Source organism: Tachysurus vachellii, chromosome 13 (genome assembly GCF_030014155.1).
Source record: "Tachysurus vachellii isolate PV-2020 chromosome 13, HZAU_Pvac_v1, whole genome shotgun sequence".
Classification (NCBI taxonomy): Eukaryota; Metazoa; Chordata; class Actinopteri; order Siluriformes; family Bagridae; genus Tachysurus; species Tachysurus vachellii.
Window position 1 is genome coordinate 17,295,584 of NC_083472.1, and position 11,823 is coordinate 17,307,406.

The window sequence follows — 11,823 nt, forward strand, 5'->3', positions numbered from 1 at the left end:
GTCTATTTGGAAATATATACATATATATATATATATATATATATATATATATATATATATATATATATATATATATATATATATATATATATATGATATAACACACAAACATGGAGATTGAAAAACAAAAATTCATGTGGTATGATGGCATTTAGGAGACTGTAAGCATGTACTAAGTAATGGCAAAACCTGCAACTATTCTGCATGCCTCATTCAAATTCTAGGACATTTTGGTCTTCCCTCATGCATACACACACACACACACACACACACACACACAAATTATATATATATATATATATATATATATATATATATATATATATATATATATATATATATATATATATAAACAAGCTATGTTTAGTAAATAATAATTACAAAAGCCCCACGCCTGCTCTGCGATTTCAAAAGTTCTATGAAAAAGGGTGTTTTCTTAAAATGAAAGTGTAAGAATAAAGAAAGAGCCGAGTGATGACAGAACCTTCTTACAGTTGGATTTCCCCACCCTGAAAGAGCTGGACCGCTTTTCCATATAAATCTTGCAAATGAAATCTGTGGAGCGTCTTGTCTGAGAGGCTTGATAAATAATCTGTCTATAGCCTGGAGCAGCTGCTGTAATTGCAATTCACATTTGCTTCTATTCCTCTGCTCTATGAAATGGTCCAGGCTTGAAATCAAACGTTTCCTCCTCCATCTTTTTAATTTTTTCTTTCAGCATTCATTACATTTTTTATGAAACGAATAAATAATATACCAAAAACGAGCCCTGTGGGCACCAGTAGAAAGCGTTCAAACACTTTATACTGAAGCAAATGTCACATACAATGACATTCAAAGTTCTATTATAGTTATGCGGGAAAAGTTTGTGAACCCCTTGGAATTATCTGGTTTTCTGCATGAATAGCTCTGATGAATAAACTTATATTAAACTAATATTAATCTTATTAAAAAATGGCACAACACTTTGCAAAGTAATAACTGGCGTCAGAACAAATCAAAGTTATGGAAGGGAAAAAATAAATGAACCCTTATATTTGCTAAATAGTGGGACTAATAGTGGGACTTATATTGAGAATGATCAATTTAGCAGTTATTTATTTGTTGATTTCCTTTGAATTTGTGTAGAAAAAAATTAGGTACACCAAAAAATCTCTACATTTACCAAAATGCAGACCTCTGCTCTATATATATATATACACACATTCTTCATTTCCTATATTTTCCCTCCATTCTTCTGAACAATTCTTGACTGTGCAATGAAATAGCTCTTCAAAATCTTTCTAAAACAATTTGAGATACTGTTTTCTAAATTCTCTTTGATTGTAGCTAATAATGTGTGGAATTAAACACACTATATTAGATAAAGATTTAATTAAAAACAGTACATAATAAGAAAGACTTGCAACCTCTTAACAATACTTTTATTTTGCCACAATTCTTACCTTGTGAACAAAATTAACAGTGGTGGCTCAGTTATTTATATAATAATAAGAGTTATTTTCCTTATTGACAAACCATGCACCTTAATTGAATTAAAATACTAATTACCTCTTTTAAGAGAGCAACAACTCAAAAATGATTTTTTTTAAAAAATTATAGATATTGGTAAGTTGATGTTCCATTGTTTTAATTTTCTTTCTAGATGTTGCACAGTTTGTTGAACTTAGCCAATAGACTAAGTCAAGTCTGATAACTAAGTTTAATTTTGCTTGAGGCTATGATATTATTAATGTCCTTCTGCCACACCAGATTCTCTAGTCATGAGCCGGTGCTGAAAATGAAATATTGACACAAATCAAACCCAGTCTCTTTCCTTTTCATGTTTTCTTTACCCTTTTCCATTGTATCCAAAGAAAATTAATTTAAAAAAAAATTTAATTAATGTGTATTGATATTCAATTAGTCCTGTTTGAAAGCTCACTGTAAATTTGCTTTCTTAATAAATGATGGAGATAAATACAGTGGAGATCTGAATAAAGAAACAATTTATAAACACTTGATTTTTTTCTGAAATATTGTTCATCTTCATTGCTCACAATTTGAAGGAATATTATGTGGGTTATACCACTGTTCTCTACCAGGTTTTACCTAATAACCAAAGTATTCCAACAAAAACTAATTTTTTGTAAAAAAAAAAAAAAAAAAAAAAAAAGTGATCAAAATCAGAGAACAGAACTTTTGTAGCACAAAAGAAGATAACAACTACATTTTTGAGGGTTACAGCTGTCAAAGATTTGTAGGAAGTGTGGCGGTTTGCTTTGAATGACTTCAACACATCTGAAGCACATTCATTTTCTTACACTGCTCTGGCCTTCTGAAGCAGAAATCATATCCCATTCCATGACCTCCTCCACCTCCACCTCTCTGCTATTCCCATAAATAGTTAATTCCTTGACATAAGAAATGTCTCTGATTAATGTACTATATCCTCTATATCCAGTATTCTCTGTGCCTTTTCAAGGACATGACAGTAACATCACCATTAATTAATTAAAAGTACCATATTTATGTAGTTAATTTTAGATTGAAATTAAATTTTAGTGTATTTAAAGCCAAAACATAAATTTCAGAATTTCACAATTAAACTGTCAAACAGTAGCACTGGACTTAATCAAATATCCTGTATGGAATTAGCCTTAAGTCCAAGTATATAGTTGCATGAAACAAAGACATGAATCTGTTTTCAGCATATCCCACCTTGCATACAAATCACCCCTAGTGACTCTTAAGTCTGTAGTTATGTCTGAGGTCTGAATACCAATGTGGGAAATTTCAATATAAAATCCTCACTACACACTCGCATAAGTCACCTCTGCAAATGACCCATAAATTCTAGTAAACTGCAGGAAAATTGTATCCAAATTGCTAAGAAAAAAGACAAAAAAATGACTCATTTCAAGAACCACGCATCATTGTGGATTATTGATGCCTTGTGCACGCATCATTGTGCATTGTGTCAGCAATTGTGGAAAAAGAAAACTGCATCAAAAAAAATTATGTTTCTATATATTAATAATGCTTTCAAAAATATCATTTATTCAATAATTTTCACTAATAAATTAATACTTAGTCCACAGCCATTTTACAAACACTCTTTTATTTATATATATTTTTTTAATCTGTTATTCATCTTGATTTATGGAGATGTTAATAATCAAATTAATGTTCAAATTAAAGTGAGCACTTTAAAATATATTTCCAGAATGAATAGAGAAATACTGTTGCATTACAACTAGCATAATTAGGATGTTGCACACACAATACCGGTAGTCTGGGACCTTGCAGATTTACAGAGAAGGAATGATTACTGTCTACTAAATGATTACTGTCTAATTGCTGCAGTCCAGTTATAGTTTCACTGACTGTATTTTATGGATATCTACCAGTATGTGCAATTAGGTGTGTACATATTAGTTTTTAATTTGACCATTTTAGTTGTATTGTATGCTTAACACAATCTATGCATATATGAGTGAAGAATGTTTGGTTTAAATTGTTAAAAAAAAATACAATGATTGTCTGTATCTGCTGCATGTAATTTTGCTATTAGCAATAATGCCATTACAGTTAAATCCAGGACATGATTTGTCTGATATGGAAAATTTCCCTCCATCCTATGCAAGTCAGAGGGATTAAACAAGGACTTTATGAACACTCAGATTATAACTCTGTTCCTCAATGAGTCATTTCACTATCTCACAGTCCACCTGGTTTTACACCCTCATTTAACAATCTGATTGGTCTTCCTAATTCCAGCTATGAAGGACTCGGTTGCTCATGTCTCTCCTCTAAATTAATGATGAAGGTTGTTTTCATCCTTTGACTGTCTCCAGCTGCTGAGTATTTACGTATGTTAAGCACTTATGGTAGGACCTGCATAATTGCCTCTACCTTTGGTCTCTCAATTTTTTTTCTGTCCATTTTTATGTGTTATGTTGAGACCAAATGTTGAGACCAAATGTGACACCAAATGTTCTCAGAAGGATATGAATTTCTGACAGTTTTGACCATGTGGTTAAATGAAGTTGAGCTTATGCTCATGTTTAAATTTAGATGTAGGCACAGCATTAATTAGCTGCATTAAATGGTTGTATAAATGTGTGTGTGTGTGTGTGTGTGTGTGTGGGTGTGTGTATGCATGCATGTTCTTGAATATCACGTACTTAATGACATAGATCAGCATTTCTGGGTGTAATAACATACATACAGTACATATGAAAATATGCAGGACTAGGTAGCTAAGCCTATGCAAAGGTTTGACAAATTAAATTTTGAATTCCTCACTTACTGTCATTGTGAATGCCAAGGCCTAATCCCAAGAGCATTGGGACTGATCATAATCTGTGGTGAAGAACTGATCCAGATTTAAAAATGGATTTCCATGCATTCAATTACACAAGGACAAATTAGTTTCTAGCAAGATAGTGCAATATCTGAGAAATATTTCTGCTGTCAAAAGAAAATAATGTGGCTTGTCCAGGGTTCTCATATAAAAAAATTAAATAAATAACCACAGCAACGCGGTTATGTCTCATTTTTATTTTCTCCACTAGTAATGAGCTGGATGGTGTTCATAAGTCATAAACTGTCACAATCCTGGCTCTATATGCCTCCCTTACCTAGATGGGTTTTTGGGCACATGTCAAGCTCTTAATTAAAAAGCCATTTTAGTTCTTACATTGTGTGTGTTTAAAAAGGCCTTCAGTGGGTGCGTTTTGCACAATTCATTCATCATCTAGAGCAGGCACGGTGATTTATGCACCAGCTTCTAGCACACTTCCTCCAAATGCATGCAAATGAACAAGCAAGACCTTCCACCCCAGCATGCTGAAAATATCACCTGGTACCCACCGAGGTTAAATGATCTTGATGTCACAGTTTTACTTCAGGCCTAAAATCACATGATAGCCAAATCTTTTTTTTTTTTGCTTTAGTCACTTGTAAAACTGAACAAGCAGCAAGCTTAGGCTCAGTATGTAGCATAGATTTCAGCAAATAAATAATTCTGACCTTTACATAAACCCCCAGGTGGTTCTGATTCAAGGTGATAGAGAAGACATTTGCAGCTACTTGAAGCAATGGGCTTTGAATGATTCACTAGTTTTATGCACTAAGGGCTTTGTAGCTGTGGATTAAAGGTTAGGATTGGCATGCATTCACCTATTTAGCCTTGCTTGACCTGGTTTTTGAATTTGTTTTGCTGCCAAAGTTGGCCCACATAAAATGGTGGTTAAAACATTAAATTCAGCTAGTGGAGAAATAAGTATATATATATATATATATATATATATATATATATATATATATATATATATATATATATATTGAACTTTATAGGCCTAGTGTTTCTAGCTACAATGGATAGCTAGATTTCATGACCTGAAGTCTACACAATGTAGTAAAAAAACTTATACAGTATTATAAAATTCCACCATTTAAAACCCAGCACTTTTTTAGTGCATGGGTGATTAATATTAAAAAGATCAATAAGAATTTCAACACATTTTTCTTAACTAATAAAAGACTGGAAAATCTATTTACTAAAATTAAGTTACTAATGATGAACTTGTAGTATTAATCATGTCTTAAGTGAAATAAGGTGTTGATTATTTTTAACTATTGTGTTTAAAAATTATTCTAAATCTCTATCTGTAAAGAATTATTAGTTATGACAAAAGAATGCCTACAAAAAACATATTAAAACACAGAAAATGAAATTTACATTTTCATTGCAATTGCGGATGTACTTGTTGCACTTGGTATGTGTAGAAGGTGTTTTAGTGACCTTTGTTGGTATGCATTTCTCTTTCTGCCACCAGCTGCACACACACAAACACATCAAGTCAACAAATCAGTTTTTTTTCAATTCAATTCAATTTATTTGTATAGTGCTTTTAACAATTTCCCATTGCCTCAAAACAGAAAAAAGTAAGATCTACAGAAGTATGGAAACAGAACAGACAGAAAAAGAAATAAATATATAATAATAAAAAAAAAATGTTTCACATGTGAAACTTTTAGACCCAAACCCGCTCGGGTCTCGGGTCGGACCTCAGGTTTTCGGATCTAAGTGGACTCGTGAAGACCTCTACTTCATACACAATCCCATGAGATGCTGGCTGACCATGCAGATCAATCCCTGGCAAAGTGACCACTGGGCGACGAGACTCCAGCCAGCGGTAGAACATTGGGATTGACGAAGTAGCTCTGTAAGAAGAGACGATCAGGCTAGGAACTCGGAACACCAGGAGCTTGGGAGTAGCATATATAGCTCTACAGAGAGAGAGAAAATTTGTTAAAAATCAGGTTATGGACAATGTAAATTATGTGCATAGTGCAGACAGGGACTCCGGCAAGACTAGCTATGACAGCATAACTAAAAGGCTAGAGCCAGAAGGCGTGACAGACATGAGGGCTTCCTGGGATGTAAAGCGTCCCACCACTAGACAGTCTGCAAACCTGAGCGACTTGCGAGGGTGGTATGCTGACAGTATCCAGACATCCCAGTTCACCAAACACTCAAAATTCCTATGAACCTTCCAAATGTTCTCTTTACCTAAGAAAATCTATTCATAAAAAGCTAGACTAAACAAATGTGTTTTAAGCCTGCACTTAAATACTGAGACTGTGTCTGAGTCCCGAACACTAATTGGAAGTCTGTTCCATAACTGTGGGGCTCTGTGAGAAAAAAGCTCTGCCCCCTGCTGTAGCCATTTGTACTTGAGGTATTACCAAATAGCCTGCACCTTTTGACGGATCATAAAAAAACAAAAGATCTCTCAGGTACTGTGGCACAGGACCATTAAGTGCATTATAGGTTAATAACAGTATTTTAGAATCAATGCAAAACTTGACTGGAAGCCGATGCAATGAGGATAAGGTTGGGGTGATATGTTCATATCTTCTAGTTCTAGTTAGGACTCTAGCTGCTGCGTTCTGGACTAACTGGAGCTTGATTATGCTCCTACTGGAACATCCAGACAGTAAAGCATTACAATATTCATGAACTAGTGTTTCTGCATCATGTAATGACACCATATTTCTTATCTTAGCAATATTTCTGAGATGAAAGAAAGCTACCCTTGTGGTATTATTATGTGAGCTTCAACTGAGAGACCGGTATCAAAAATCACACCAAGAATCAAGGTCTTTTACTGCTGCACATGATACTGTAATAGAAAGACCATCCAGTGTTACTCTGTAATCAGACAGCTTACTTCTGGAACACCGAACATTACCTTAGTTTGTTTAGAGTGGTCACCATTTAGATCTACAAACTGATATCGATCTGTCAAATAAGACTCGATCCAGGAGAGGGCTGTCCCTTTAACATCAAAAATCAAATATACTTCAGGAACTGGAAGTGGTGGTTTGCAGGGATGTCAGTATATACTAAGGACACTGGGACTTGTTGCCTTTCCTGGATATAAGGGGTCACAAATACCTTTCCTTGTGTCTTTGAAATGAATGTTTTATATTTACAACAACCGGTCTGTTTTCAGGTACTATCTTCAATCATTTTTGTATTGTTTGGTTAACTGACCAGAGGATAATATTAGAGTGTAGAGAGATGTTGGATGTGTGTTTAAAAAATTTTATTGTTCTTATACAGTACATGTTTTGCCCCAGGTGTTCCAGCAATTCCCGGGCAGGACGCTAACGCAGCCACTGAAGAGTTAACTCTCAGTGCCGGTCCCGAGCCCAGATAAAAATGGGAGGGTTGCATCAGGTAGGGCATCTGCCGTAAAACCTGTGCCATTTTTATCTGGGCTCGGGACCGGCACTGAGAGTTAACTCTTGAATTGAATTGGCTGCGTTAGCGTCCTGCCCGGGAATTGCTGGAACACCTGGGCAGGACGCTAACGCAGCCACTGAAGAGTTAACTCTCAGTGCCGGTCCCGAGCCCAGATAAAAATGGCACAGGTTTTACGGCAGGGTTGCATCAGGTAGGGCATCTGCCGTAAAACCTGTGCCAAATCTAATATGCGGACCATCGGCTGTGGCGGCCCCGAACAGGGAGGGAGAACGGGGAGAATTGTTCTTGAACACGTCCCTTACAAACAAAATGCAAAGGCCACAGAGTTTCAGATAGAAAAATTGTTTGTTCAATTTTTTTCTTTTATTAAAAATCAAATACAGATTCCCACAAGGGTGAAAATGCTATTGCAATGATAGGTTAACTCCTTAACATTGAAAGTCGTCATTCTCATAACTAAATACATTTTCAGTTAGATGAAATAAACTGGAAAGTGCTCATATAATCTGCTCAACCTGAATATGCGTGGAGAAACTGGACACACCTACAGATTTGTCTCTAGGCTTACCAAATGCAAAAAATCTAATATTTTATCTGTGCCATCTGTGATAATAGTCCCTTCTATATATAGTCAATTTAATAATGGTTGTACATGTGTGTAGTGCTAAAAACATTTACTGGAACTCTGTTATAGCAGGGTCAGTGTTTAGTAATGTAAAAACAGACAACAGAGAAAGATCATCAGATTGGTATAGCTTTGTGTGGGAAGAGAGGGCACATTTGACGAGGACTGGAAGTACAGAAGAACACTCTAATGCCCGTGTGAGTACTGTGGTCTATATGATTCACTAAGCGTGGGCAGAGTCTGCAAAGACGTGTTTACTACCATTAATCAAACTGTTCAATGTGGTTTAATCATCAGATCTAGCTATAGTACAGTGTCGTTCTAAACAGTAAGCCAATAGTAACTTAGTTAATTAAAGTCATATCAATTAACCTTCAAAACTTGTGGTGTTGATTCATGAAACTGACTCAAAACAAGCTCACAGATTGTTTGTGGCAGGATTTAAGCCCTCTGTCATATTCAAACACAAAGAACCTGCATGTATCCGAGCTTGCAAGAATGCCTCTGCTATCTGTACTTTGATAGCAACACAGACATGATTCTATATGTGTCTTTACCCAAATCCTGCATTTGTGACTCAGGCTGTAATAAGTTAAAATGCAGCACTCATCGGACCAAGGCTTACCAGTGAACATGACTTCCTTTTCATCCATCTAGACTTTTCTCACTCTCGCTATTTGGTGTTTGGGGCAGCGAGAAATCAATCAACAGAGTAATGTGTAATTTGTACCTGGCTTTGACAGGCTTGGGTCAATAGAGTCATTGCACCTCCACCCTCTCTCAACTTTAGTTGGTTGATGCTAGACACAGCAAAACCCTGACTTGTGATCTGATAAATGGATGGTGGAATCATGGCTACTGACTCAAAATGAGTCAAGACGGTCTTTATCTAGCTCAATGCCACTGAACTGACTATGACTAATTTACTGTGGGTTACTAGAAAAAAAAAAACCTCCCTGTAATATCAGACACTATAAAAATGCAAGGTCACATGAAGACTTATCTGGTTGTAATACAGAACAAAATATCACTGTAGAGAGTATAATAAGTACAAAAATGTACAGTACACAAGCTGGAAATGAAAATTTGGCAGACTTAAACAAAACAGTGGGTAGAATAATGTATAGAATGGTGCAGTAATATTGTAGCTGTCTGTGTTTGTGTAGGCTTGTGTGGGTTCTCCAGCCCAGTGTTACTAAGATTGGCTCTGATCTACTGTGATCGTGACCAGGATGAAGCAGTTACACAAAATGAATGTATTAATGTAAGGAAACTTTACTAAAATATTGTTGGAGGCCATTTTCATTTTAAAGCAGCTATGCAGCTTTGCTCGAAAATATTCCTACTCTCTCTGTAGGTTTGCTGATTACCTGCATGTCATACACTATGTAGATTGCTAATTAATTAATCAGTAAAAAATATCCTGTAAATTATCAATAATTACTATTAGATAGCATTTCACTTGCTGCCTAGCCAAAGACATTAGCTTGCTTAATCAAACCTGCCAATAGCAAAGAAAACATTCTTTAAAATCAACATTCTCTCTAAAAACCTCAAGAGAAAGAGTCTCAAATATTTCCTCAACTGACTTTTTCAAATTAGGTAGAGTTCATGCCTTCTAGGGAGGAAAAGAAGACACATCATATTTTATATGAGTTTTTGTTTACTTCAGCATATTGACATATTTTATTGAGGTAAGGCCAGGGAACTCATCCTCAGGTTCAACATTGCAGTCCATTGGTGTTTTTTCGCTCAATAGTATACACAGTAAATATAAAAGCTGAAACCATTTCATTCAATTTAAAAAAAAAAAGCTGTGCTCACTCACTATATATATATATATTATATATATATATATATAATATATAATATATATATAGTATATTACAGTATATATACTGTAACTATATATGTATATATATAAATAAATAAACTCTTGAATTTTGAATATTTAAACTTAGATTTTTTTGCTCTAGATGCATTAAGGGAAATGGATGATAGGTAAAACTATTGATGGCTTAATAAAGCCAGTCTGAAAGTTTGAAAGAGAGAAAAAGTAAATAGTGACAGACAGAAATATGGAGTGAGAGAGAGAGAGAGAGAGAGAGAGAGAGAGAGAGAGAGAGAGAGAGAGAGAGAGCGCTACTGGTAGATTGAAAAGATATATATGGAGAGAGTGTGTGACACTGATAGAGAGAGGGAGATGCATTGAGACTCTGTTACAGCTACACTGACAGAGTGAGAGGGCAGAAAGGGGAGCTGCAGGTCTTGTGCAGGTCTTGGTCTTGAATCATGAGCATTCTGAGCCAGGCTTCTAACATTCCATCACTGTAACTCTAGGGAATGTTTTGTGATTTTTTTATCGTTCACTATGGGAAATCATATGATTCATTCAAAAAAGAAATACAGCTGATATATGACTCATAACAGCCAGAAAGGTCAGACCATGGTCAATGGGAATTTAGTTAGTTATAATAAGATAAATAATAATAATAATAAAAATAATAATAATAATAAACTTATACATCAAAACAAAATACTTTGTAAAGCCAACATAATAATCCATAACCTGTACATTCATAACTGAGTCTGTAGTGATTCTGGAACAAATTCATCAATAAAACAAGCTAAAAAAACTGTAGGGGGCATATGTAGGGGGGCATATCACTCTGGCAAGACCATCAGTGATTGGCTGCATGAATCTACAGCAATTGGCTTGTTTGGTTTATCACTTCATATCATTGTTTCTCTTATGAATACATGTGGTGCATTTGGACCCATTTGATTGATGTACAGTACAGTGAAGGGCTGGAATTCTAGAAAAGAAGAGATTATGCCTAAAAATAAGAGCCCAAGTATCCCATCACAATAACATTTAAGTGTAAATACCACCTAATTAACAGTATAAAAGGTACGATTAATCAATTATTTACATTTGCTTTGTTTATTTAATAGAAATTAACCTTGTTATGAACCCTTCAACAATATCATGGTTATAGAGTCATGAGTATAACAAATATGTTAGCCAAAGTAATTAAAAATATGTGTCAGTATCATAGTTAAATCAGTAATTAATATGGCTGCTATAAAGCACCCTAACATAACCATGGTGGTATTACATGTAACATTTATCTTAGTTACATAAAATATCACAGTAAAATTGATGTAGTTTGATAGCCACAACTAACATATCATATTTAACACATAGTATATCCTTCTGTAATCAAAGAAAACTACAGTGCATTTTAATGGTTGTGGGTATGGCTATATAAATGTTAAGCACTTTTACTGTAGTTTAAATACATAAAATACATACTTTAATCTTCATTTAAGAAATGAGATATAATCCTATATATTAAGAACAGCATTTTAGTAACAGTTATTAAGCAAAAAATGTTTTCATTTAGGTTTTCAGGTATGATGTAGCTCAAATGAACTT